At 47.1% G+C, this 27742-nt stretch overlaps 1 long non-coding RNA gene across 1 annotated transcript in view; it reads left to right on the top strand.

Moving 5' to 3' along the window:
• LOC309613893 overlaps window positions 1–21093 on the top strand; it is a 55252-nt gene extending 34159 nt beyond the window's left edge. The window contains exons 5-8 of the long non-coding RNA XR_014235928.1: window positions 128–3317; window positions 5325–5414; window positions 15314–18306; window positions 18524–21093. This is a non-coding gene — a long non-coding RNA (uncharacterized lncRNA). The remainder of the gene's footprint in view (window positions 1–127; window positions 3318–5324; window positions 5415–15313; window positions 18307–18523) is intronic.
• Window positions 21094–27742: the final 6649 nt, after the last annotated feature.

Here is a 27742-nt window from a genome sequence, read left to right as displayed (position 1 = left end):
ACCCCAATTCTGCTTATTGAAACAACCCTCACTGTTAAGGTCCAGCTCCAATCTCACCTCCTCCCACGACCGCTTCCACAATTACCAATTCCAACATGCACTCTTTTCATGCTGAGATTTCTTTCAGATAGAAATATCAGGGGACATTTCAGGAAGAAGTTTGAGTGAAGCCAATCTCTACACCATCTGAGGATGTCACAAGAGATCCCAGACCACCCATCACCGAGTCTCTTTTTTTTTCCTTCCCAAGTGAAAAGAAAGAGAAAGAAAAGTGAAGAAATCAAAGCTGGGACTATCTGAGGGAAGAGCGTTTGGGGCAGAGGGCACAGCAAATGCCAAGTCCTGGGGAAGGAACCATCTAGGTGTTTGAAAGACAGCATAAAGACCAGTGGGGCTGGAGCATTGTGAACAAGAGGAAAGCCCCAAGAGAAGATGTTGAAACCAGATCATGCAGGGCTTTGCAGGCCTTGGAAAGGAGTTTCTATTGCAAATGGAACTCCTGGTGGGTTTTAGCCAAGGTGGCAATATGATTTGATTTAAGTTTTTAAAACATCCCTTCGGCTGCTGTGTGAACTGACCACAGTGATGCAAGGAGGGAGATCAGGAAACCAGATCCAGGCCCCAGTGAAGGGCTTGGACCAGAGTGGCAGCAGTGGAGAAGGTAGTAAGCAGCCAGATTAGGATATATCCTGGAGATCAAACCTACAGGACTTGCTGATGGATCTGCGAACGCTGGGTTTGCTGATGGGCTGGATATGAGCTGCTGGGGGGAAGGGACCACCACTCAAGTCTGCATCCCAGGTTTTTGCTCTGAGCCACTTCCTGCAGCCCCACCTCTGCAGGCTGTCACGTTGCACACGAGCTTCCTGCCTCAGCTTCCTTTGATGGAAGCCCAGGCCTGGACTGTGGCAGAGACGATGCTGTGTGTCCACTAAGCCAATCCATCGTCCTCCTGGATACACAGGATGGCCTCAGTCCCCAGGCCCCTGACATCTAGGCGGGGCCATACGTCTCGGTCACTAACTGTGAAGTAAGTGAGAAACACACCTTTATTTTAAGCCTTTGAGATGCAGAAGGGTTTTTTTTGGATAACTCGGTTTGCCTTTCACGATTAATGCATGGACCTTCCTCTATTTTCTGTGCCCACCCTCTCCTAGGATTGTCACTCCATTTCCATGGATTTGAAGCCATCAATCTGCTGAAAGCTCTCAAATTTGTATCTTCAGCCTAGGTGGCTGGATTAATATCCCCGACAGCAGGAGAGCTCCAGGAAGTGGAAATACTTTCTACCGGGGAGGTTAATAACTGCTATCGATCATTCTTAAACAAAGTGGCCCAAACTGAAGAGACCCAACTGAACTTTTCCCTGAAGCCCCCTTGGCAGATGTCTCCTCATGCCCCTGGCTGCCCCAGAAGGGGCAGAAGGAGAGAAGACAACCCCCACCTCCCAGGTAGCCTCATTTTATTTTATTTTCCTCTTCCCCGTATGGAGGTTAAAGTTCATCATAACTCTGAAATACGCAGCACAGGATCAGCCCGATGACTCAAGGCCTCTAGGGTTTTCCTGTATGCAGTTACTTCCCAAATTTTCTCACATCCTCACATTGCAGCCCCTTGGCTGTTTATAGGAGATGAACCTCTGCCCCACACACCACCTTCTAGTGGGTTCTCTTCCTGCCGGGCAAATGAGTCAGGGTGAGCAGCCTCAGAAGCTGGGGTGAGGGGCACTTTCTACCTTTCTCTATCTTCACCCTGAATTATGAAATCTCTACGCTGTGACTCTAACTTTGGGAGATCATCGCCCCCTTGAGAATCTGATGAAATGAGTAGGCCCCTGTAGCAGATGCCTTTGGTAACTTGCCCATAACCTGTCAGCACCCGATGTTCTTGTACATGACTGTATTAGTTTCCTAGGGCCGCCGTAACAGAACACCACACAATGGGTGGCTTGAAAAACAGAAATTTATTTCTCCCAGTTCTGGAGGTGAGAAAGCTGAGATCAGGTGTTGGCAGGGTTGGTTTCTCCTGAGGCCTCTCTCCTTGGCTTGCAGATGGCCACCTTCTCCCTGTGTTGTCACGCGGTTGTCCCCCTGTGCACGCACACCCTGGTGTCTCCTGTGTGTCCAACCTTCCTCTTCTTATAAGGGCACCAGACAAATTGGATTAGAGCCCACCCTAATGGCCTCATTTTAACTCAATTACCTCTTTAAAGGCCCTATCTCTAAATACAGTCATATTCTGAGGTCCTGGGAGTTAGGGCTTCAGCACATGAATTTGGGGGAACACAATTCAGCTCATCATATTGCCCTTGGATTGCAAACTCCTGCTTCTCTGCTCTGGGCTGATGCTTATTTTACACACTGCAAAACTATAAAGGCCTTTTGGGTAACAGTATGTCTTCTTAAGGACTCCAAGAAATGGAGAATTAAGTCCTAAACATCTGCATTTTAATATAGGAAATTAACCTATTTAAATAAGTTGTGATTTCTGACACAGTTAAATTGATTGCTTTCATCTCATCTTCTGTTTCCTAGTTACTGTGTTTTCTTGTTACTTCAAATGTACCGCGTGTGAGACACCCAGCTTAGGACACGATGGTCAGCGTGACAGGCACAGCCCCTGCCTTTGCAGCACCTGCAATCTTGCAGAGCTGTATTCAGGAACATTCTTCGGCGCCACTTCTCTTTAGGACCCAGGGTCAGGGCTCTCCCAGCTCTCCTGACTCCAGCTGTCAGGCATCTCCCATCTTCCTCTCCACCCCGCTGGTTAAGAGAACCAAACGCTGCCAGGTTGCAGTGGCTTGAGCAGTGATGGTGGGGCAAGAACTGGAGACAGTCAGTGCTCACAGGGCTTTTTTCTGGAAGGTCTAAGAATTGAACAGTGGTAGACAGCAGGGACAAAGAGGTGACACAGAGGAAAGTTAGGAAGGTAACCGGGGGCTGCATTCCTTCCTGCCGCCCAGGGCCCCTCCATGCCCTGGGCTCTAAGACCTGCCATTGCCATGATCAGAGCCTCTCCCAGGGCGCTCCTCCCAGGCATTACCTCCTTGCCTCCACACTGGCTTCGGAGTGATTCTCCAGCCCCACCCCTTGCTCAGGAAACCATGTATCTGCTGCTTCTCAAACGCAGGCAGGAGGAGGACTGCCTCCAGCTGCTGGTCTTCTTTCCTCCGAGGGGGAATGGAAAGCGAAGAGGCAGACACAGCTGTGGCTGGAAGCAGGGCCTGGGGGAGAGCTGGGGTTCAGGTGGGCTCCGGCCAGAAGGCTCTTTTCTCTGTGCGCTTCTGCCTGTGGACAAGCCCTTGCTCGGGCCTCCAGGTGAGTGACACGGGCAGAGAGCAACCAGGGGAGGATGCCCAGGACGGGGCAGTTCACCACATAGCCGTCCCTCACTGGCATTCTTTCTCACATCTCTCACCCTCTCTCCCCATGGTCACCAGCCTTGTGAAAGGCCCTTAGTGAAGCCATGTGACAGTTTTTCAACATTTACATATTTTAAAAGTCTGTCCCCAGAGCCACCACTGTGAGTACCCCCAACGCCACCCCATCGCTGACCTTGATTTTGCCTTTTCCCACCCTGGGTGGGGGGGTCCCTCTCTCTGCTCTGTAAACAGAGCCAGAGCCTCTAAATCTTGCTTTATCAACAAGTCCAGCTCCTTGGCAAGATGTCACCCTTCCTGCCTGTGCACACTCCGTGTCCCCAGTGGGCCGTGGATTATGTGGTCTCAGGCTCACACGTGACGGAGAGCCCTGGGTCCGTGGCTGGGAGGGAGGAGGCTGGGTTCACAGTGTGGGTGCGTGCCCTCGTGGCCGGGAGGGAGGAGGCTGGGTTCACAGTGTGGGTGCGTGCCCTCGTGGCCGGGAGGGAGGAGGCTGGGTTCACAGTGTGGGTGCGTGCCCTCGAGGCCGGGAGCACCGGGGCAGGATGCTCTCCCGGGAAGAGGGGAAGGAGGGACGAATGCTTGGGCTGCACCTGTGCAGAGAATTCACTGGGAGACCCGGAGCTCTGAGAACCAGGGGAGTGTATAGTCTAAGCCACGGCAGGCCTTCCAATCAGGAAAAAATCGTGGTATGTTGTGGATAATGGGACAGGGGAGAGTTCTCAGAATTGACGAGAAAAGCTCAGTCTAGACTGTTTCCTGGGTTCTGTTGTGCTGCCTTCTCCCCCTTCCTTCCTCTCCTCCAAACCCCCAAGGCATGAAGCCAGCTCTGGGCACCTCAAAACTCAGATGCCAGGGATTTGGCCGGGGCTGGGTGGACGCAGCACTTTTCCTGATGGGGGAGAGGATGGGATTTGGAGCTCCTGGGAGCTGCTCAGATTCCCGACACACAGAAGAGGCCAGGCCCCTCTGTGTGAAGTCCCAGGCCTCGGAAGAAGCTGGGATTAGGAGACGGGGTCTACTTCTCAGAAAGAGCCGGGGCTGCGGCAGGGGCCGGGCAGAGAAAAATGATGGAATTACAACATTGCCCTTGCCGCCCTCAAGGGACCACAGGGATGAAGGAGCTCTCACAGCCCTGGGTCTTTCTTCTGTTTGTGAGGTTCCCGGTGTGTGAATGCTTTCAAATAAACAACGGGGTTTACAGCAAAAGCATCGGACTCCTTTAAGTTAGGCGTGAACCTTCCGTATTGGTCCCCATTTCCACTTTGCTGTCCCACAGGGGCCTCCGAGGCTCACGGCACCTGCTGAGGGGGCGGTTAGCTTCTCTGGACCCTCGAGCACGCAATCCTCACGTGCAGGATCTTAAAACCCATCGTGCGGGTCAGTCACAGTTCTTTCTTAGGCTAATGGGCCGCAGCTGCGGCTTTCAGGATGCTCAGCGGGAAAGGCATTCCCGCCCTAGGGTGCGGGCACAGTTGCAGCTGCAAGCTATCGCCAGGAGAGGGCACTATGTGTCCAGCTAACGGGCTCGGAGAGGTTCTCCCAGCAGCTCTAAGAACCTGCAGGACTTGGCCGGGAGCCCTGGGTGAGAGGAGAGAGGAGGGCATCTCTCTTCCACTGTATTTGTTGATCCCTTTTATAATTATGGGATCATCTCACTCTGTTTTCACACCTATTCCCCAGCATTGCCACCTGGGTGTCCTGAAGACGTCTCAGAATCACGAGTCCCAATTCCAGCATGATCTTCCCCACTCCACCCCACCCCCAAAGAAAACCAAAACTACTTTCCCCCTTCACCATCCTTCTCTTCTTCCGCCTCATGCTCCTTCTCCTCTGGGTTTCTCCTCCCAACCTCCCAAGCTAAGGTTCCTGTCCCCTCCCTTTCATTCCCGGCAGCCTAGATGTCACCGAATTATGCTCTGACTCGGGCCCTTTTCTCCCACAGACTGCGCCTGTCTTGCTGCACCTCCGTCAATTATTCAGTCCTCACGAGTCTGTCTCCTTTCCTAACATGCTCGATGCTCTGACAACACAGGTAAGATCACGTCATTTCTCTCTTAAATGTCAAGATGAGGTGGAAACAACCCAAGTGTCCATCAAAGGGTGAACAGATAAACAAAATGTGATCTATCCAAACAATGGAACATTATTCAGCTTTAGAAAGGAAGGAAATCCTTACTCATGCTGCAACATGGATGAACCTGAGGACATTCTACTAAGGAACAGAAGAGCTTGGCTTAATCCAGAACTGGCTGTTGGACCCAGAGACTTCTTGTCTGACTTACTTCACTTAACATAATGCCCTCAAGATCCCTCTATGTTGTCAAAAATGGCAGGATGTCCTTCTTTCTCATGGCTGAATAATCCCCTATACCAGAAGAAGATAGATATCGCATCGTCTTTATCCATTTATCCCTAGATGGACACTTAGGTTGTTTCAGTATTTTTACTATGGCAAATAATGCTGCAATGAACAGGAATGCAGATATCTCTTTAAGATCCTGATTTCATTTCCTCTAGATATCTACCCAGAAGTGGGATTGCTGGGTCATATGGTAGTTCTATTTTTAATTTTTTGAAAAACCTCCATACTGTTCTCCATAGTCGTTGTACCAATTTATATTCCCACCAATAATGCACCAGGTTCCCTTTTCTCTACATTCTCACCAGCTTTTGTTATCTCTTGTTTTTTTTTTTTATCATGAATGATCCTAATGTTACTGTCATTTAAATTTATTTATTTATTTATTTTATTATTTCTGGCTGTGTTGGGTCTTTGTTTCTGTGCGAGCGCTTTCTCTAGTTGCGGCGAGCGGGGGCCACTCTTCATCGCGGTGTGCGGGCCTCTCACTATCACGGCCTCTCTTGTTGCGGAGCACAGGCTCCAGACGTGCAGGCTCAGTAGTTGTGGCTCACGGGCCCAGTTGCCCCGCGACATGTGGGATCTTCCCAGACCAGGGCTCGAACCCGTGTCCCCTGCATTGGCAGGCAGATTCTCAACGACTGTGCCACCAGGAAAGCCCCCTCTTGTCTTTTTGATAACAGCCATTATAACAAATGTGAGGTGATATCTCATTGTCTTTTTTTTTTTTTTTGGCTGCATTGGGTCTCCATTGCTGCACGTGGGCTTTCTCTAATTGCGGCGAGTAGGGGCTGCTCTTCGTTGTGGTGTGCGGGCTTCTCATTGCAGTGGCTTCTCTTGTTGCGGAGCACGGGCTCTAGGCGCACAGGCTTCAGTAGCTGTGGCACGCAGGCTCAGTAGTTGTGGCTCGCGGGCTCTAGGGCACAGGCTCAGTAGTTGTGGCACACGGGCTTAGTTGCTCTGTAGCATGTGGGATCTTCCCGGACCAGGGCTTGAACCCATGTCCCCTGCATTGGCAGGCGGATTCTTAACCACTGTGCCACCAGGGAAGCTCCTCATTGTCGTTTTGATTTGCACTTTCTGGATGATTGGTGATACTGAGCATCTCTTCAAGTACCTGTTGGCAATTGGTATGTCTTCCTTGGAAAAACGTCTATTCAGGTCCTCTGTCCATTATACAATAAACAGATTATTAGGTTTTTGCTGTTAAGTTGTATAAGTTTCTTATACATTTTGGATACTAACTCTTTATCAGATAGATGGTTTGCAAATATTTTCTCCCATTCCATAGGTTGCCTTTTCATTTTGCGGATTTTTTTACCCTGAGCAGTTCTTTATTTTAATGCAATCCTACTTATTTATATTCGCTTCTGTTGCTTGTGCTTTTGTTGTCATCTTCAAAAAAATTGTTGCCAAGACCAATGTCAAGGAGCTTTTTCTTTGTGTTTTCTTCATTAGTTTTATGGTTTCAGGTCTTATATTTAAGTCTTTAATCCATTTCAAGTTAGTTTTTGTGAGTGGTAAAAGATAGGGGTCCAGTTTCATTCTTCTGCAGGTGGTAATCCAGTTTCCCAGCACCATTTACTGAAGACACTCTCCTGTGCCTACTGCGTCTTTCTGATGAGAGGCAGCCCTGGGCAGCAGAAAGTGCACTGACTGTGGTGGCACAGGTCCGGGTTCTGACCCACTCTGTCAGTGAGAGGCCCTGAGCCCTGAGCCACAGAGAACTTTCTCCAGGTTGTTTCCTCCTCCTCTGCGGGGAGCTAGGATAACCCACTGTGCTCCAAACCCTTAGCTGAAACAGGCCTGAATACATTTAAGGGGAGTTTCTCTTGCACATAAAAGTTCTGGATTTGATTTCCAAGTTGTTTCTTTCGATTCACTTTGCTGCCCCTGGAGTGGGGCACACGCCCTGGGAGACGAGGTCTTGCCGGGTCTGGTCTAGGTCCTCTCCCGCCACCTGCGAGTCTGGCGAACCACTGAGGTGTGGGGCCTCCTGGGTCCTAGAGAGGACGCCTCGCCAGGCTGACGCCGACTTACTTCCGGCCTTTGTGTGCCGCAGTCGACGGCGGCCCGGGGGTCAGTTCTCCGCGCTCGCGTCTGCGGGGGTGCGCGGTGAGGCGTGGCTCTGAGGCCCCCAGGATGAAGGCGTGGGTTACCGGGTTACGTGGTGTCGGTCTCGGTCTGTGGGGCTCAAGAAGGCCCGGCGGCCGGTTTCAGGCACCACGTCTCCGTTCCTACCCTCACATTTTCGGTGTTGCCCGCCTTTTGTGCTCGCAGCCAGCCCGGGGGGACTTACGGAGACTTGGGGCGGGAGCGGGGGTGGGTTCGAGGTTTGACCCCTCGTTCTGGCCTCCTTGGAGGCAGCCTGGCAGCGGAGTTCAGGCCGCCCCCGCCCCCTCCCAAGTCCACAGAAACTCCTCTTGAAACGACCCTGTGGGAAGTCCAGGTTGTTGAACCGCAGAACACACGCTGGATCCCTTGGCTTTGCATGTTCTTTATTCTTCCACATGCACTTAATCGGCCGAGCACTGGCCTGGGTGTAGGGGGAATAAACATCAGGCTAGATTTTTGCATTTCCCGAGCTGGGCGCTCTAGCAAGGGAACTGACGTGTGTTGTCGATATAATGTGAGATACCACCGAGAGATGGAGAGATACCGATAAAGAGCTGCGGCGGCTGAGATCAAATCCTGAAGATTTTGCAAAGGGGGGTTGGGGTAGGGGTGGTATTCAAAGGAGAGTAAGAATTGGATCTGTGGCAATGCCCTACCAGCCAACGATATTCCGTATAGAGCTGGTGCAAAAGCCTAAAGGTGAAAGGGTGGGGAGAACTGCAGAGAGAGCGGTAAATATTTCAATACCATTCTGGTAAATGTTTATTCTGCACTGGGTAGTGGAGATTAAAAAATGTGTGGCCACAAATCCCTGCTCTAGAGATTTCTGCTAAAAATAGTGAAAGTGGTCCAAAGGTACAAACTTTCAGTTACAAGACATTCTGGGAATGTAACGTACAGCATGATGACTATAGTTAATACTGCGTTATATATTTGAAAGTTGCTAAGAGAGTGGATCTTAAAAGTCTGCGTCACAAGAAAAAAAAAATTGTTAACTATGTGAGGTGATGGTGTTAAGTAATTGTGGTGGTTATTTCACAATATATACATATTATCAATCATGTTGTACACCTGAAACTAGTACAATACTATATGTCAATTATATCTCAGTAAAACCGGGGAAATTGTTTTAAATAAAAGGGGAAGGTAGCTTGATGGAAGGGCTGTGAGGAAAGCTTGAGGCTATAGAGTTAGGGAGACATGGGCTAATACACAATGATTAGGGACAAGTGTGCATAAACCTTTCCAAAATAGAGCATGCGGCCGCCGGAGCTAACAGGAGGAAAGAAGGGGCTAGTACTGTTTGGATTGCCCCACACTTTGCTGAGTTCAGCTTCATTGGTGTGCTTTGCTTGCAAGCAGCTCAAAACAGTAAACTGAGAAAACTTGTATATGAAACAATAGGGCTTCACTCTATACTAATATGGTTCCCCTGTTTACCAAGTGTGCATGAGCTTATTCACATTCCAGAAACACACAGTCTAGGTAAACAGACTATCTGGTCACTGTTTTCTTCTGGTCCTTTTGTAACGCCTCAAGCTACATTTTTCTTAATTTCTCAGGAGAGGATGTGATGGATAATAATCATGGTTCTATTGCAGAGACAATTATCAGAAATTGGGAAAGCGTGTGGGGGAAAAAATGGGGTGGTGTGGATGAGATTGAAATATACACGATACAGGTAGTCCTCAAGTCACTAGGGTTCAGTTTACAGATGTTCTGTATGTACACTGGCCGGATGCACCCTGCCTCCTTCTTGCTCCACCCTCCCCCACGCCACCCCACCCCTAGAATCCACCACCCCTGAAGACGCTGACCAGAACCCGGGCGTTAAGGCGGAAGGACACGTGTGATGAGGCATCTCAGGGCAACCATGACTCATCTCAGGGCAACCATGACTCACTGCCTTTTCCTGCCCCTCACTGCTTACCATTAAGTTATGCCGTCTCACACCTTTTCACAAGGGTGCACAAGCTCCCTCTTTACGTCCCTGCAACAGGCCCCTATCTTTCATCATTTGCCTTTTACCTTAAAAGACACACTGTCCTTAACACAACATTGTAAATCAATTATACCTCAGTTAAAAAAAAAAAAAAAAAAAGCAACACTGTCCTTTATCCTCTCACCCTCTTCATACCATTTGTGAACTTAAAAATGACAATAATCACTGCTGATTTGACTCACAATAATCCAGAGACATAAGTGTATCAAGAAAAGAGAAGGCCATAAATATTAAAGTGAAATCACATGGGTGCCACCAGCACTTCAGTTATTTGAAAGCCGAGATACCTCACTCAGAATCCCCCCAGAAGTAATCTCTTTTTTTCAGTAGTTCTCTAATCCTCGAACACTAGCATGCAAACTAATCTAGCATTTCTAACCCAATTTTATTGTTTTCCTTTTGTACTTCTATGCTAGAATTTCTACTGATTTTCACTGCAGGTACACAGGGTCTTATCTACATGATGTTTTACCTAAACTTTTGTGAGAGCATAACTGATGTCTACAGCACTGCTTATTTGGGAAAATAAGCTCCAAATTCCCAAAAGCCAGTCTATAACGGGACTATTGGAATATATTGTTATATGTTAGAGATAACCATTTGCATGTTAGTGTTTTAGTCTTAGGATATTTATTTATTGTTGTAAATAATTTTTCTGCATTCAATCCACATTTATTGACCTTTTGCTAATATTTTCAGAAATAACACTTTTAATCATTCTGCATGGAAATCTTTCTAAAATTTATGACACCTGCCCGTGTGTGTACGATTTAACTCATTTTTCTCTGACTTGGTCAACACTATGAATATCCTTTACACAATGACGCCCTCAGGGTTCTTTGCCCTACACAAAACGGTCTAACGTAACTTTCTTAGCTCCACTGTACATTTCTTTTTCTTTTATTTATTTATTTGCTTATTTATTTAGTTAGTTAGTTATGGCTGCATTGGGTCTTCTTTGCTGGGCGCGGGCTTTCTCTAGTTGCGGTGAGCGGGGGCTCCTCTTTGTTGCAGTGCGCGGGCTTCTCATTGCAGTGGCTTCTCTTGTTGCGGAGCACGGGCTCTAGGCATGCGGGCTTCAGTAGTTGTGGCGCACGGCCTCAGTAGTTGTGGCTCACGGGCTCTAGAGCGCAGGCTCAGTAGTTGTGGTGCACAGGCTTAGTTGCTCCGCGGTATGTGGGATCTTCCTGGACCAGGGCTCAAACCCGTGTCCCCTGCTTTGGCAGGCGTATTCTTAACCACTGCACCACCCGGGAAGTCCTGTACGTTTCTTTTAAAAGAAAAAGTAAACAGAAGTCTCATATACACAGATAATTTGCTCAGACAATTAAATATGAATCCTGCTCTCATGGCAGTTATTATAACAGTCTCTGAAGCTTTTAAAGTTATTTCTAAATGACTCGAGAAGTCTGAATTTGTTTAAAATGGCATTCTTGGCACAATCCTTCCCATTCACCATTTTAAAGACATGGTTTAACACAAATGTTTACTTAGCTATGTTCAAAGAGGAACTCTAAGCCTGCTTAAGAATAAAAGCTCTATCCTTTGCTTGGGGCTTTGTCCTTATTATTTCTGCAGACTGCCCTGATATTTCTTATCCCATCTATGTAGTAAACGTATTTACAGGAGTGAAGTGATTCATACACACTTGTTTTCCAATTTCCTTTGGGCAATGGATAGGAAAACATTATTTCTTGGATCCACTCTGTCCTGTCATCACTTATCCCTCCTGGTCCCACTTGGAACGTCAAAACACCCTCTTTCTGGGAGCAGGTCTGTAATCACAGTCTGTTCTCAACCACATGGTCCTGCTGCTGGGATGGTAGGACGGGAAGTAAAACCACAGCAGGGATGAATGCTCTTTCAAGGAAGTTCCTTTCTCAATGGCTCTATCTGTGGTAGAGCGTTGCCCAGTGACGAGAAATGCTACGCCACCAAAGGGTCCAACCCAGAGGACTAGACTGTGCTGAGCCTTGGTTTTGTCTGTTTTTAAGTGGAGACATCAAACTCACCCTCCCACCTCAATGAAGAGTCGATGAGAAAGGACAGATGAAAGCACTGTGGAAACTACAGAACATTAACACATGTCACAGCCACAAGGCATTAAACATCTCTAGGAACCACCCATGGTACTAGATGCTTTGCAGCCACGATAGGATCTTTTTTTTTTGAAGACTGTAGAGTTTTTATTTAACTGCATCGATCTTACATATATGTCTTCTTTGGCTCATGCTGAAAATCTCAGTTCTCAAAGAAATCAATATACTCATTCATTTACTTTATCCCATGATACACAAAAAATATGGAATGCTTCACAAATTTGCGTGTCATGCTTGCTTAGGGGCCATGCTAATCTTCTGTGTATCGTTCCAATTTTAGTATATGTGCTGCCGAAGTGAGCACAGGATCATTTTTAAAAGTCAGAACAGTTGCCAAAATGCATCAGCTGCAGAGTGGCAGAGGCTAGTCTGTTCAGGTTCAAAGCTCAGGCTCTTTTCACTAAAATCCTCCAGATATAGGCTCTTACTGTGCTCACATTTTAGAACAGGCACCAAGCCATCTGGAAAACCCATGGGCTCTATGCATTAGGGCGAGTTTTGCTGCACAATATTCAAGAGGAAAATTGAAGTGTTTAAGACAAGAGGGCAGTATGATCTTGCGTTCCAGAGATAGCCAGAGATGCTGGAATATTCTTTACCCCAAATTTTGTCTTCTTCATATTATCATATAGATGCACAAATGACAAACGACATGGAAAAACAGAAGGACTTGATTGGTTTTTTTGAAAACTGCTAAACAACAACAGCAAAAAAAAGTTTTTCCTTTTTTTAAGAAATGCAAAGGAGTCCTTTTCCACTGGGGCTAAAATGTTTTCTTTCGGTTTTGAGAACAGTTCAATTTATCACCTGAATACAGGCATGTATTTTACTCTTTAGAAAAATTCTGGAGCTCTCGCTTCCTGCCCCAGAAATGCCTGGCTGCTTCTCAGTCCCGCGCTGGTGTCACCTTGGGACCATCCCCACCCCCCATATGTTGGATTTCCTGCTTCTGGATCCCCTTTCTCTCCTGATTATTCCTCCTTTTGGTGAAGCATACTCTTCTGTAAGCATCCTGAGATAGAGTGCCTGTTGGAGTTCGTATTTTGAGACCTTGCATATCTGAAAATGTCTTTTTGCTCTCCTTTAAAAAAACTCTTTTTTTTAGTTTGGGCATAAAATTCTAGTTTAGAAATTATTTTCCCATGGAATTTTGTCTCCTAACTTCTAACATTGAGATTAAGCCACCCAGGAACATTCTGATTCTTCGTCCTTTATATGAGAACTCTTTTTGATTTCTGGAAATTTTTAGGCTCAAAAATTTCACATCTATGGTTTGTTTCTTTCCCATTCATTTTGCTGAGTATTCAGTGGGCTGTGCATGTTCTCTATTTCTGAGAAATTATCTTAAATTCTTTTACTTATAATTTCCCCCACTTCATTTTCTCTGTTCTCTCCTTCCAAAATTCCTAAAATTCAGATGTGGGACCTCCTGGGTTGCTTCTCTCATTTTCATTTTCCACTCATTTTTTAAAATTTCTTTGTCTTCTTTGTTCTATTTGCTGTCCTATTTCCTTCACCTTCTGTTGAATTTTCCATTTTTGCTCCACTAATTTCCATTTCAGAGATACTCCTTTTGTTTTCTGAGTGTTCCTTTTATAGAGCACCCTGCAATTTCTTCTCATATCTCAGGACGTTAACAGCAGAGGTTCTTGTTCACGACTTTCTCCTGCTCCCTCCATTGTCATGGCTTCCTGGTCTTTCTCTTGTTGTGGCTGCTGTTATTTCATGGGCTAGAGATGACCTCGGTGTTTTTTACTTCTTCACAGCAGGCTCCAAGCCCACCAGTGCTAAATTCAAATCCTCACACATCCGATTGCTTTAAATATAGCCCGAAGAAGGGTATTTTTAGCCACCTGAGCCTGCCCGCTTCGCAAAACTGCACTCAGCATCAGCTTACCTTAGATAAGACAAGCCCTAGGGCCATTAAAGACCCCAAATCCGCTCTTACCCTTCAGGGTTCTCTGACCTGGAAACTCTCCACCGCACTGCTGAGTGATGCCACGGAGACACAAAAGTCCCTTGTGCAATTCCACTCTCTCCTGGGAGTTCCCTTGCCCTGTTCCCCCTCTGGGTGCCGCAGCTGCCCCTGTAAGGTCTCCTGCAGCTGTCTGTAAGGTCCTTTTCACGCAGTCCCGACCCAGTAGGCCTGTTCTGTGATCCTGACACGTCGTGGTCCTGTCTCTTCCTTGGTCAGCCCTGAAATTCTCCACCTCACCAGACCTAAAGGTGGGGGCTTTGCTCACATGTCTCGGCCGTCCACTCACATGTCATCGTGGGGCTCTGGAAGGCCCTGGGTGTGGGCAGCCCTTGTCCACCACGAGCTTCCCTCAACTCCCAACTGTCAGCATCTAGATCTCGTCTCTTGGTCAGTTTCTCCAGGGGAAAACCCTCCAGTCTCCCTCCTGAGGAGTCCAAGCCTGGCTGCCAGTACTCCGGATGCCCGGGGAGGAAAGGACCTGACCCTTGAAGGGTAGGGGGTGAAGGACAAGGCCACTCATCCACTGTGGGTCTGGGAGCCTGCACCCCTCAGGCTACCAACTAGACCCAGCTGGATCGAGGCCACCAGGCGCAGCTGAGGTGTGGGTGCTGTACCAAAAACAAGGGGTGAAATAAATATCTACCTCCTGAATGGCGAGACCCTCCCCCCAAGCCCCTGTCCCAGGCACATAGTTTTTCCTAGGACAGGAGATGGCAAACTTCTTCTGTGAAGGGCCAGACAGCAAATATTTCAGGCTTTGCAGGCCACGTGGTCGATGTTACAACTCTTCAACTCTGCCATCCTAGCGCAAAGGCAACTGTGTAAACGAAGAAGCATGGCTACCTTCCAAAGTCGCTTTATTTATGGGCTGAAATTTGAATTTAATATAATTTTCACATGTCATGAACAATGATTCTTTTGATTTTTTTCCCAAGCATTTAAAAACATAAAATTCTATATATAAAATAGATAACCAACAAGGACCTACTGTACAGCACAGGGAACCCTACTCAATATTCTGTAATGACGTATATAGGAAAAGAATCTGAAAAAAAATGAATATATGTATATGTATAACTGAATCACTTTGCTGTACACCTGAAACTAATACAACATTGCAAATCAACTATGCTCCAATAAAATTAAAAAAAATAAAAATAAAAACATAAAATTCTTAGGTCACTAGCTCTACAAAACATGTAGCAAGCTGCAGTTGGCCCAGTGGTGGAAGTTTGCCCATCCCAGTCCTACAACATCATGGTCGAGGGTTTATTGTCAAAGGCCTCCGAAGCTCTCTTACTCCTCCCCTTAGCAATAATCCCAGCGCTGATTTTTATCTGTAGGTATAAGGGTTACCGGTTCTCTCTCCCTCGTGCAGCCTCCAAGACGTGCCATGGAAACGTAGACATTTATGAACTGCCTTGGAGTGGAAAAGGTGGTGACAGCGATTCCGAGAGTTCCTGCCAAGTTCTACCCCGGGTGGAACAAGTCGCTGACTGTTCTCTTTCCCTGGATTTTACCCAAGGTGATACAGGAGTGCAGGGAGAGGAGATGTCTGGGGAGGGTGGGGCCCCTGAGACAGAGCCCTGACTCCCAGGCCTGGAGCTTATGAGTCAGAACCTCTGTCTCCAGCAAGAAAGATTGCTTTCCGTAGGCCAGGACCTTCTTAGCTCAGCTTCCAAGTTGTCAAGGAAAGAAATCCTCAGTTGCGGGGGCAAAATGGGGGTTTGGCAGAGAGAAGAGCTGCTTCTGCCACTTCTTTTTATTTTTTAGTTAATTTTTATTGGAGTCTAGTTGATTTACAAGGCTGTGTTAGTTTCAGGTGTGCAGCAAAGTGCATCAGTTATACATACACGTATATCCACCCTCTTTTAGATTCTTTTTCCCATGTAGGTCATTACAGAGTATTGAGTAGGGTTCCCTGTGCTCTACAGTAGGTCCTTATTAGTTATCTATTTTATATATAGCAGTGTGTTTATGTCAATCCCAATCTTCCAATTCTTAATGTGCATTCTGGGGGCAAGTCAGGTCTACCTGCTAAGCCTCAATTTCTTTATCTCTAAAATGGGGATAATCATTCCCTACCTCATTGGGTAGTTGTGTGGATTAATAAAATAACATACCCCCTAAAGTCCCCATCACATCAAAGGGGCTCAACAAATGGCAGAGAGTATAGTTCTAATTTATCTGGACAAGGAAACTCAGAGAGGTTAAGGCACCATCCAAAAGGCACACAGCTCATTAAGGGTGGAAGCAGGAATAGAGTTTGTTTTCTCGACTCTCCAGCTGATATTCTTTCTTCTACCCTGCACTGCTGGAAGAGGAGGTCTTACTTCTTTTTCTTACCACACCTGAAATTCTACAGTAGGGAAGGTGTCAGGGCTGAAGGATATCAGGTCTGTTCCCCTCCTTTTCTCACAGCCCGCTTGGTTTCTGCTGCAGGGGACAGACCCACTCCTCCCATGGCCAGACACTGGGCAAAGCAGACCTCTCTGCATCACACGGCACAGGGAGTATTGATGGGCATCACCTCTTCGCCACCTCCCCTCTCCCCCCGCCCTGCAGCCACCCCCATCTCCACCACCACCCGCTTCCTGATTCAAGCTCCCTTCCTCTGGACAGTTACAAAGATTCTTTGTAATGTGTTTACACGGGGAGGAGTGAGAGCAGGGGCCTGGCTGTACTCAAGCCACAGGGGCCCCAGCCCTGTTTACATAAAGAGAGAAGGAGCCAAGACAGATGACCCCGTCGCCCGTCGCCCGGGGGCCCGGATTGAAAACAGAACCCAAGTCCAGAGCCAAGGCTCCTCGTTTCCTGGGGTACATCACTCAGAAGCAGCACGGAGGCGCCGCTACCCAGGAGGCCTGTTTACTCGGCTGGGTGAGAGATGTTTGCACAGGGAGGGAGGTGGCAGTGCCATCTGGCCGTTCTCTGGCTGAGCGGGGAAGCGGGCGGGGGACCTTCACAGGTCAGACCCCGTCTGTGTTCCAGGGCCTCGGGGAAGGCAGGCCCCTGACCAAAGTCTTTTGGAGACGCTCTTGTCTCTTCTTTGAGAGTGAATCTGGCGGATTTGGGAAAAATTCTCAAAACAGTGCTAATTATTTTCCCCTTTAATTCATACCCACGCCAAATAAATCATCTAGGACCTTTCAAAGTGGGGAGAAATGCCATTTTCAGCACTCAAGGAATGGTGATGTTTCACACACGAGGTACAGTTGACAAAGCATTGACATTTCCACCGTTTCACGTGACCCTCAAGACAGCGAGGAGGTGGGTAGCTGCGGCCAAAATCATCCCTGTTTTACCAATGAGGAACTGACACTTAGAGAGTCAAGTCACTGGCACGAAACCACACACCCAACAAGAGGCAGAGGCCCAGTGACTGCAGGTTATGAGCTTTTTCTACCCCGTCCCCTGCCTCCCACTTGGCTGTAAAGCAAGGTATGCGGAGACCTTGTTCCAATATGTTACGTCCTTCCAGTGGCTCCTGGGAGAGAGCCTTGCATCTCAGGGACCTAGCGGAAAGCAAAGGCGGTGTGAGCTGCAGGGCACTGTGTCCGGACCACGGGGTCTGTCCATGGGTACCGCCAATGGGGCGTTCCCCGGGCACCAGACAGAGCCTTATGTGGACCAGCCGGGTGAAACGACACGGAACGTACACACTCTTCTACCACCAGCAGAATCATGGCGGCAGGGGAACGTGCTATAGGACCACTGAAGCTTTCCTCCAGGTTCATTTCTCCCTGCCTCCTCTTGGGCTTGTACCCCTGCCTTCAAACCTGTGCGTGTCTACCTGAAGCCGTTACCTGAGTTCCAGCTCTGTCCCTTAAGTCCAGCTGCCCTGCTCCATCCAAATTGCTTTGACCTGTGAGGTCAGCTGGAACTTCTCAGCTCTGCTCCCACCCACACTTAGCCCAGCTCCAGCACCTGACTCAGCACCTGGCCGGCCTCACTTACTGGTCTTTCCCGTCGCTGTCAAATCCTATCTCCCCTCTTTTCTCACCAATCCATCCTTCAGGGACCACTTTCCTGTGACAACTAATGTGCTACCATGTTTTACAGCTTGCAAAGTCCATTTGCCTAAGTGCATATAGATAAACATTCATACCGACTCACATTTAGGAGTTAGCTTCTCCTCCCTGCTGGATCTCTATTCATCCCCTGCCTAAACTACCAATACTGGGTTGTTGTTCTTTTAAATATTTATTTATTTGTGTATTTACTTGTTTATTTATTTGTCTGTGCCAGGTCTTAGTTGCGGCATGTGGGATGTAGTTCCCTGACCAGGGATCGAACCCCGGCCCCCTGCATCGGGAGTGTGCAGTCTTAACCACTGGACCACCAGGGAAGTCCCTCTAACACTGGTTGTTTGTGAGTTGTTGTTTTTCTTTGTCTTTGCCTTCAATGCACCTGAGCTCTGCCTGCCATTATTCTTTTAATCGACCTACGTTAAGATCTTCACTACCTTCCTGATAAATTGCTCCTTATACACTTTCAAGCATTCTTCCTAATGTGAAGGTCTCACTTCCTTTCCTCCAAAAATTCTAAATAGCCCTCTCCTGTCTCTTACTTCTCTCTCAACATTCAGAGCCTGTCATCGATTGTTCAAATGTGACTCCTGGAGCCGGCAGCTTTAAGGATCAGGTGGCCATGAATGACAGTTCACCGCACGGCCAGCCACCCCGTGCTGCCTTGGTGTGTTTGCACATCCGCACGTTGCTTCTACCCTGCCAGTTCCTTGCAGCCGTGAAAGTCCTTTTCCTTTATAAACTACACAGATGTTTAGAGGAAGCTCTGGGTTAGTTCAGCTGCTCTCTGGGTTCTATCCCAACTCAGACACGTCCCGTGTTCTATTACCTATAGGTTTGGCATTATACCGAAGGCAGTTTAGGGGAGGCATTGTGAGAGGTGACTCCCAGCTTGCCCGTGATCGAAACTCTGACGATCAGAGAAGTCCTAGTAACATGTCCTAAAGTTGAGTCCTAGAATTTCATAGAGGGGCATGCAAAGCCCTGTGCCAGCCCTAAATGGACCAGAGTTCTAGATAAATCCTAAACCAGGACTTCAGGCACAGGGACAAGTCAGGATTCCAGACACGGGAACTCAGATCTAAGGAGACCTGGTCTTTGGAACTAAACAGAAAATCAGGTCATAGAACTGGTGCCCAAGAGCAACCAGAGTGACCTTCTGCTGAGACCTAAGGGTCAGCTGGGTCCCCTCACATCTTTCCCTGATATGAACGGGCCTGCACACAAGGGGGCAGCTCACCTGTGAAAGGACCACCAGTGGCCCCAGCTGGGCAGAACCAAGCAGGACTTGACTTCCTCCTCCTTCTGGGTCACCTCACTGCAGTCCAGCCACTGTTCCTTCTCATTTCTGCACTTAAAACTGAAGACTAACTCAAAAATATATGCACCCCATGTCTATTGCAGCATTATTTACAATAGCCAAGATATAGAAACAACCTAAGTGTCCATCAATGGATAAGTGGATAAAGAAAATGTGGTATCAGACTTCCCTGGTGGCACAGTGGTTAGGAATCCGCCTGCCAATGCAGGGGACACGGGATCGAGCCCTGGTCCAGGAAGATCCCCCATGCCGCGGAGCAACTAAGCCCGTGAGCCACAACTACTGAAGCCCACACGCATAGAGCCCATGCTCTGCAACAAGAGAAGCCACCGCAATGAGAAGCCCGCGCACCGCAACCAAGAGTAGCCCCTGCTCGCCGCAACCAGAGAAAGCCTGCATGCAGCAACAAAGACCCAACGTGGCCTAAATAAATAAATAGAAGAATGGTACAGATGAACCAGTTTGCAGGGCAGAAATAGAGACACAGATGTAGAGAACAAATGTATGGACACCAAGGGGGGAAAGTGGCAGGGGGTGGTGGTGGTGGTGTGATGAATTGGGAGATTGGGATTGACATGTATACACTGATGTTATAAAATTGATGACTAATAAGAACCTGCTGTATAAAAAATAAAATAAAATTTTAAAAAAGACATAAAATATTAATGAAGTATTTAACGTAGTTGACATGGACATATACTAGATTGGTTGATTTGTGTTTTTTTGTTTTCCCATGTCTATTTCATTCTTAAGTAGTGTGTAAATATGTAGCCCATTTGCAGAGTTCTCTTACAATAGTAAGATAGTGATTGTCATGAGGCTGCAATGAAATGTACCACCACCCCACCCCACCCCTTTGCAATCTATATAAGTGTGTATCCCTAGAATGACTATTGGCATTGTCAGCTCAACTCTGAATTGCTTGCCTAGGTGAGGTCTCTGAGAGGCCAGTGTGTCCCCTGAAAGTGGTAGGTTACCATTTCAGTCACCAAGATTACAAGTGGTGGTTCATATAGGAAATGAGACCACCAGGAGATCGACTTCAAGCAGACAGGAGAGGAAATTACTTTTTCCAGCCCTTATCCTCTGAGGTTTGAACTTTGAATTGCTTGCTAGTACTGCGAGAGAAGAAAGGTGACTTCTATCATGTAGAAGCACGCTTACAGTATTCCTTCTTGGAACCCAAGCCACATGGAGAAGCTGTGTGGAGAACAATCAAGGCCTTCAATCAACAGCCCCAGCTGAGTTCCCAGCCGACAAGCAGCTCCAACTGCCTGCCCCAGGAGCGAGCCATCGTGGATATTCCAGCCGGGTTGAGCCTTCAGAAGACTGCAGCCCTGCCACATGGTATAGAATTGCACTGTTGGGTCCAGTTAACCCACATAGAAATTGTAAGAGGCTTGGGCTTCCCTGGTGGCACAGTGGTTGAGAGTCTGCCTGCCAATGCAGGGGACACGGGTTCGAGCCCTGGTCTGGGAAGATCCCACATGCCGCGGAGCAGCTAGGCCCGTGAGCCACAGTTACTGAGTCTGCGCGTCTGGAGCCTGTGCTCCGCAACAAGAGAGGCCGCGATAATGAGAGGCCCGTGCACCGCGATGAAGAGTGGCCCCCACTTGCCACAACTAGAGAAAGCCCTCGCACAGAAACGAAGACCCAACACAGCCATAAATAAATAAATTAAGAAAGAAAGAATCCTGGTCAAAAAAGATGATGATTTAAAAAAAAAAGAAATTGTAAGAGGCTATAAATACTTGTTGATTTAAAAAATAATAATACAAAAATAATAAATAAATTTATTAAAAAAAGAAAGTGTGTGTGTGTGTGTACTTGAATATTATTCAACCATAAAAAAGAATGAAATCTTGCCATTTGCAATAACATGGGTGGACCTGGGGGGCATCATGCTAAGTGAAATAAGTCAGACAGAGAAAGACAAATACCATACAATCTCACTTATATGCGGAATCTAAAAAAAAAAAAGCCAAGCTCGTAGATACAGAGAACAGATTGGTGGCTGCCAGAGGCTGGAGGGTCAGGGTTAGTGGTGAAAAGAGTCAAAAGGTACAAACTTGCAGTTACAAAATAAGTAAGTCCTGGGGATGCAACGTACAGCATGGCAACTATATTTAATAATACCATATTGCATATTTGAAAGTTTCTAAGAGAGTAGGTCTGGAAAGTTCTCATCACAAGATAAAACAATTTTGTAAATATGTGTGGTGACGGATGTTAACCTGACATTGTGGCGGTTGTTTTGCAATATATACAAACATTGAATCATTATATTGTATACCTGGAACTAATATAAGGTTATACGTCAATTATACCTCAATTTAAAAAAATTAAGTACAGAAGAAATGGTACCCCAATCCAAAACCATGACTCTCCAGGTCTGGTATTTTGTCATTAAGGGGAAACACAAGAGATATTTTTGCAATTGTGTACCCTCAGCATCAAAGAACCTCAGGCTGATAGATGCATCTTGAGGATTCATCCAGTCTGCCTTTTCTCAGATACAACATTCCCAACAAGAGACTATCCACCCTCTTTTTGGCCGTCTTTGAAACCATCCCTTCCTAAGGCAAAGCTCTTTCTTCTTTCTTACAAAGATTTTCCTATTGAGCCAGAATTGGCCTTCCTAATAATTCCTACACAGTGGTCTTTGCTTTGTCTGCTGGAATCGCAAAAGAGAAACCTACTTCCTTTTCTGCATGTGGAAACAAGAGTCAGTCATTGTTATGGGCTGAATTATGTGTCATCGTCCCCACACCAAAAGTGCATGTGTTGAAGTCCTAACCCACAGTACCTCAGAAGGTGACTGGATTTGGAGACAGGGTCTTTGAAGAGGTAATTAAATTTAAATGAGGTGGACTTCCCTGGTGGTGCAGTGGTTGAGAGTCTGCCTGCCAATGCAGGGGACACGGGTTCGAGCCCTGGTCTGGGAGGATCCCACGTGCTGCGGAGCGGCTGGGCCCGTGAGCCACAGTTACTGAGTCTGCGCGTCTGGAGCCTGTGCTCCGCAACAAGAGAGGCCGCGATAATGAGAGGCCTGCGCACCGTGATGAAGAGTGGCCCCCACTTGCCGCGACTGGAGAAAGCCCTCGCGCAGAGACGAAGACCCAACACAGCCATAAAAATAAATAAATTAATTAAATAAATAAACCCAAAAGTTAAAAAAAAGAAAAAAAGAATCCGCCTGCCAATGCAGGGGACACGGGTTCGAGCCCTGGTCCGGGAAGATCCCACATGCCGCGGAGCAACTAAGCCTGTGCGCCACAACTACTGAAGCCTATGCACCTAGAGACCCATGCTCCTCAACAAGAGAAGCCACTGCAATGAGAAGCCCGCGCACCACAACGAAGACCCAATGCAGCCAAAAATAAATAAATAAATTAATTAATTAATTAATTAAAAAATAATGGTTAAGATGGTAACTTTAAAAAAAAAAAATTAAATGAGGTCCCTGGGTTGGGCCCTAATCCAGTAGGACTGGTGTCCTTAAAAGAAGAGGAGATTAGGACACAAACACACAGAGGGAAGACCAGTGAGGACACAGGGAGAAGAAGGCCATCTGCAAACCAAGGAGGGAGGCCTCAGAAGGAACCAAGCCTGCAGACGTGAAGACAATATATTGTTATGGCGGCCACTGCAGACTAATACAGGCTCCCAGCTGAGCCCCCTCTTCAGCCTAAGCAGACCCTGCTCTTCTTACTGAGCAGGGATCTTCCCTTGCTCCTTCCCCACGTGGCTACCTCTCCCCTCCCTGCACTCTGGTTAGTTCCAGTGCCCAGAGGCGAAGCCCTGCAACCAGTTGCCCTGACCATTTGCGGAGGAAGACATGCCTCTCACTTCACTGGACTCTGTGCCGCTGCTCACGGAGCCTAAGATTTATTTAACTTTGATTGACTCACCCTTGGCTCACTTTGAGCTTACAGTCCGTAAAGAACCCCAGGCCTTGTTCACTAACATTACTGTCAAATGGCCACATCTTCCACTTCCGGACCTTCTATACTTATTTTTTCCAGACTGATGTTCCATCTTGGATGGTAGCCACAGGGATGTTTTGTAGACTTTTCCCCCTACAAGCAGAACACTTGGCCCTGTTATATTTTAACTCATCCATTCCCTGTCTGTGGATTGGGGTCGGGGGAGGAGGGACAGAAATTGCTTTTCTACCTTCAACACATTAGTTAACACCGTTAGCTTAGGATCATGCGCTAATCCAACTTTATGACACCAACATTCTTGAGTATGACACTGATAAAAGAGGAAACAGGTCATATAAAGCACATATAAGAGGATCCTGAATGGGAATAGCAGTACGGAGCCCAGCGGTAGCAGTCTCTGGAGACTCCAAAGTTGATATGAATTTGTTAATAGAACTTGGGTCTGGTAATTCAACCAACTAAAAATTCCATCCAACTCTGCCCTTACCTGCCTTCCATTTATATAGCAAACAGTCATTGAGGGCCACATTTTTCCAGCCTGTCCCCCAGGAATAAGATCCATAAAATCACTGTCTTCTCTACGAAGCAATATCTCCAGGTATTTGTCCTTTGTACTCTGCACGAGCATCTTCATTCTAGTGTTCCAAGATTTAATGATTAAGCCTGTTTTACTCCAGCCATGCCACCTATAATTTTTCAGACTTACAAGTCTTACATATAATATCCTCCTGGACTTCTACTTCTGGCCATATAGCAGGTAAGATGATTAGAGAAACTCTCCCCATAGAGCATACCGAAAAACGATGGGTTCCATGATAAAGGCATCTTTTATTAATACCGTATGTGAAAGAGCTGGTTGGAAAGTAAGGGAATTCCCTGGAGGCCAGAAAGGACAATCCAGAGGGATAAGCACACCCGTGAGAGACTTTTCCCTGAAGTGTCTTCTCATCTCTGGTGTCCAGAGCCTGGGTTTTAACAGGCCACACATGACGTGATGGAAGACAAAGCTGGGGGCCTGAGACCTCTGCCTAAAGCTAGGAACCTTAAAGGACAACACTCTGAGGGGTGAGTAAGAATAAAATCCACACCAAGGAAGAGGATGATGGGGATGTGGCTATTTGGGCCTTGGAAATTTCCCAACCACAAGACCACCCTCTCCAAAGTTTGTGGTCTGAAATCACACTAGCTCAGTGACCCCAAAGATTTCTAGCTAAATTTGGTTTATAGTGACTCTAACTTATTAATGTTCCTGGTACAAGACTGAATCAAACACAGATTCTCACTATAAACCCAGGGCTCAACAGACCCCTGCAGAGAGAACGCTGAGGAACTCACAATGAAATACCCCCAGGGTCCCTAGTGCCTGGTGTCACCAACACCTTCAGGGAGGCACCCCTTCAGTATCAACTCCACCAGCTTTCACAGCCCGGAAGTCAAACTTGGGAGCCTTCAGTTTCCAGAGTGCCCTACAGAAACTTTTATTCGTTCAGGGCGGCCTGTCAGTCCATAAGCACAGCATCTCTTTGTAATGGTAAATCATTACACTGAGTGGTACTCTCAACTCTTACCTTTGAGTTCTTTCAGAGTGATGCCACCTGATCTCATTAGCTGAGTGTGTTTGCCAACAGGTCTAGAACCTTGGAGCTACCAGCACTATTTCATATAGACCCTCTGACTATTTGGGGGACCAGCAATCTCATTTCTTAGAATCTGTCCTTAAGAAATCATCAGAGATGCCTTTAATGAGTATGCACAAAATTGTTTTGCTTTTCTCACAGCACCGCTATGAAACTATCTTGATTATTTACTTGCGTCTTTTCCCCCAGGTGGATGTAAGCTCCATTGTTTCCTCTTCTGATTCAGATTATGATAAGAATAACAATAATAATGATAATGATAGGTAACAGGCCTTGAGTATTAACTGTGTACCAAGCATTTTGCTATGCATTTAATACATTATTTATACATCATGTCATTTAATGCTCACAAAGACTTTATGAGGTTAGTATCATTATCACCATTGTCAATGATTATCAATAATGATCAGTTATTAATTATCATTATTTTACACATGAAGGAACTGAAGGCTTAGAGAGGTTATTAAAAAGCCCCCAAACACAACCGTGCAGTGAGTTACGGAAGTAAGACCTGTAGCAACTATGCATATTTTCTTCCTTATTTGTAGTATATAGTTATATATGTATTTATATATTTCTATGTATTCACTAATCTGTCCTTTTTCTTCTGTTTCTCCTATTATTTTAAATAAAGAGAGTTACTAATTTTACATCAGAAATGGTTAACTTACAATTTAGATTTTAGGTTACAGACTATACAGGTGAGATTGGAACTGAACCAGGTATTAACACCCAATGGTGAATAAGTGACTGATGGGGCTTTGTGGAAAGGCGCAAAAGCATTTCATGTGTATGAAGGATCATTGCAACAACTTAAGTGAAAGTATAATGTGTTTTGTTATTGCTGCTGCCACATGGAAGTTAAATCTTGATGAACAGTGAGAATGAGTGCAGTGGACTCTTCCTGTCTGCTCTCAGCTCCCAGCTTGATTCTCTCCCTTCTGGCTCCCACTCTGTATGGAAGAAGCTAGGACCGTGCAAATTACACTTTCCAGGCTCCTTTGCCAGCAGGTGATTCTGGTGTCATTTCTTTTGGGGGTAGTGGCAGCAGCAACATCTTTGATGGTGGTGATGGCAAGCTGACAGCTGATGGTGAAGCAATGGCCTGGGGATGCGGGTCCATACGTGCCCAGGACTTGGGAGCTGGACAGACAGCCTGCAGGGAGGGTTTGAAGAATTCTTCCCCCAGGAAATTGTGGTAGGCAGAACGATCCCCCCAAAAAGTATCTATGACCTAATCGCGAAACCTGTGAATATGTTGTCTTTCATGGTAAAAAGGACTTTGCAGGACTTCCCTGGTGGTGCAGTGGTTAAGAATCTGCCTGCCAATGCAGGGGACATGGGTTTGAGCCCTTGTCCGGGAAGATCCCACAAGCAAGATTCCGTTGCTTCGTGAAGCAACAAAGCCCGTGCACCACAACCACTGAGCCTGAGCTCTAGAGCCCGTGAGCCACAACTACTGAGCCCACATGCCACAACTACTGAAGCCCGTGCGCCTAGAGCCTGCAACAAGAGAAGCCACCACAATGAGAAGCCCGCGCACCACAATGAAGAGTAGCCCCAGCTCTCCGCAACTAGAGAAAGCCCGCACGCAGCAACAAAGACCCAGTGCAGCCAAATAGCACAGGGAGATCAGCCGCTGCTTTGTGACCACCTAGAGGGATGGGATAGGGACGGTGGGAGGGAGATGCAAAAGGAAGGGACATGGGGATATATGTATAGGATAGCTGATTCACTTTGTTATACAGCAGGAACTAACACACCATTGTAAAGCAATTACACTCCAATAAAGATGTTAAAAAAAAACACAAAACAACCAGCTACATCCCTCAATATCCTTCTCCCAGAGGGCCCACCTCCAGGATGTACAATTTCCTCATGCAGTGCAAAGAAAAAGACTATTTTTTTGAAAGGGAAGGAATTGCAGTAGTGCTTCCATATTGTTGGTGGGGGATCATTCACTTCACGTGCGGATGGCTCTTTGCTTAGGAACACCCCTGGAGGGGACTTGTGTAAGGAAGGGAAGGCCCCTCGGCCCTGGGGCTCTTTAGACAAGAGGTAGCACACACGGCCACCTGCAAATCTCTCTGCACCCAGCTCAGAGGGGGTGTATTGTGTGCATGCCCAGTGCCAGTGTGCCCCTCGTTTGTTTGCTGAGTACCAAGTAAAAATTGAGAAACTTCATCTAAAAATCCCATTTCTCTTTTCTCCTTGGAAGAATTAGCCTTTCTGGAAATTCTGAGTCCACACCTGGCTCGGCGGCAATAGCCCGAAGGGTGAGTGCCTCCCTCGGCCAGGGCTTGTGCTCAACAGACCAACAGCCACCCACAGTCCCACTTCAAGCTCAGGTAACAATTAAATTTATCCCAGCCACTGGCTGCCTGGCCCCTGGGGGCACTTGGGGGTGGGGCAGATGGACCTACATAAAGAGACATCGATGTTCAATAGAATAAAAGCTCCAAGAGATTGTTAAAATCCTAGAAGGAAGAAGATGAGAGGGAGCATATGAGCAAAGCGGAGAGCTTGGGGGTGGGGGGCGGTGCGGGGAGGGCTAAGCATTAGCGAGCTGGGAGGGTATAAATTCCTGATGGCTGCAGTGGTTGCAAATGTTGAATATTCACCTTGAGTTTGATTCCAATCTGCATGTTGTCATCTTCCTCATTGATTCAGAAACTGAGGATTAAACCTATTGTGCACAACAATCTTTTTTCTTCCCAGCATTTTATCCAGAAATATGTTTGCACAGCATATCAGAGGTAACGGAGCAGGTGAGGGGGGCGACCATGCTGGAGGAAAGCCCAGGGACAGAGCCACTGCACCCAGACACGCTGACGAGGGCCAGATAGCAGGCTGGCTGCCGGTGGTGGTCTCTCT

This window comes from Balaenoptera borealis, assembly GCF_965194805.1.
Source record: "Balaenoptera borealis genome assembly, chromosome: 16".
NCBI classification, from domain to species: Eukaryota; Metazoa; Chordata; class Mammalia; order Artiodactyla; family Balaenopteridae; genus Balaenoptera; species Balaenoptera borealis.
Note: the sequence above shows the minus strand (reverse complement) of the source record. Positions and strands in the feature narration are given on the sequence as shown.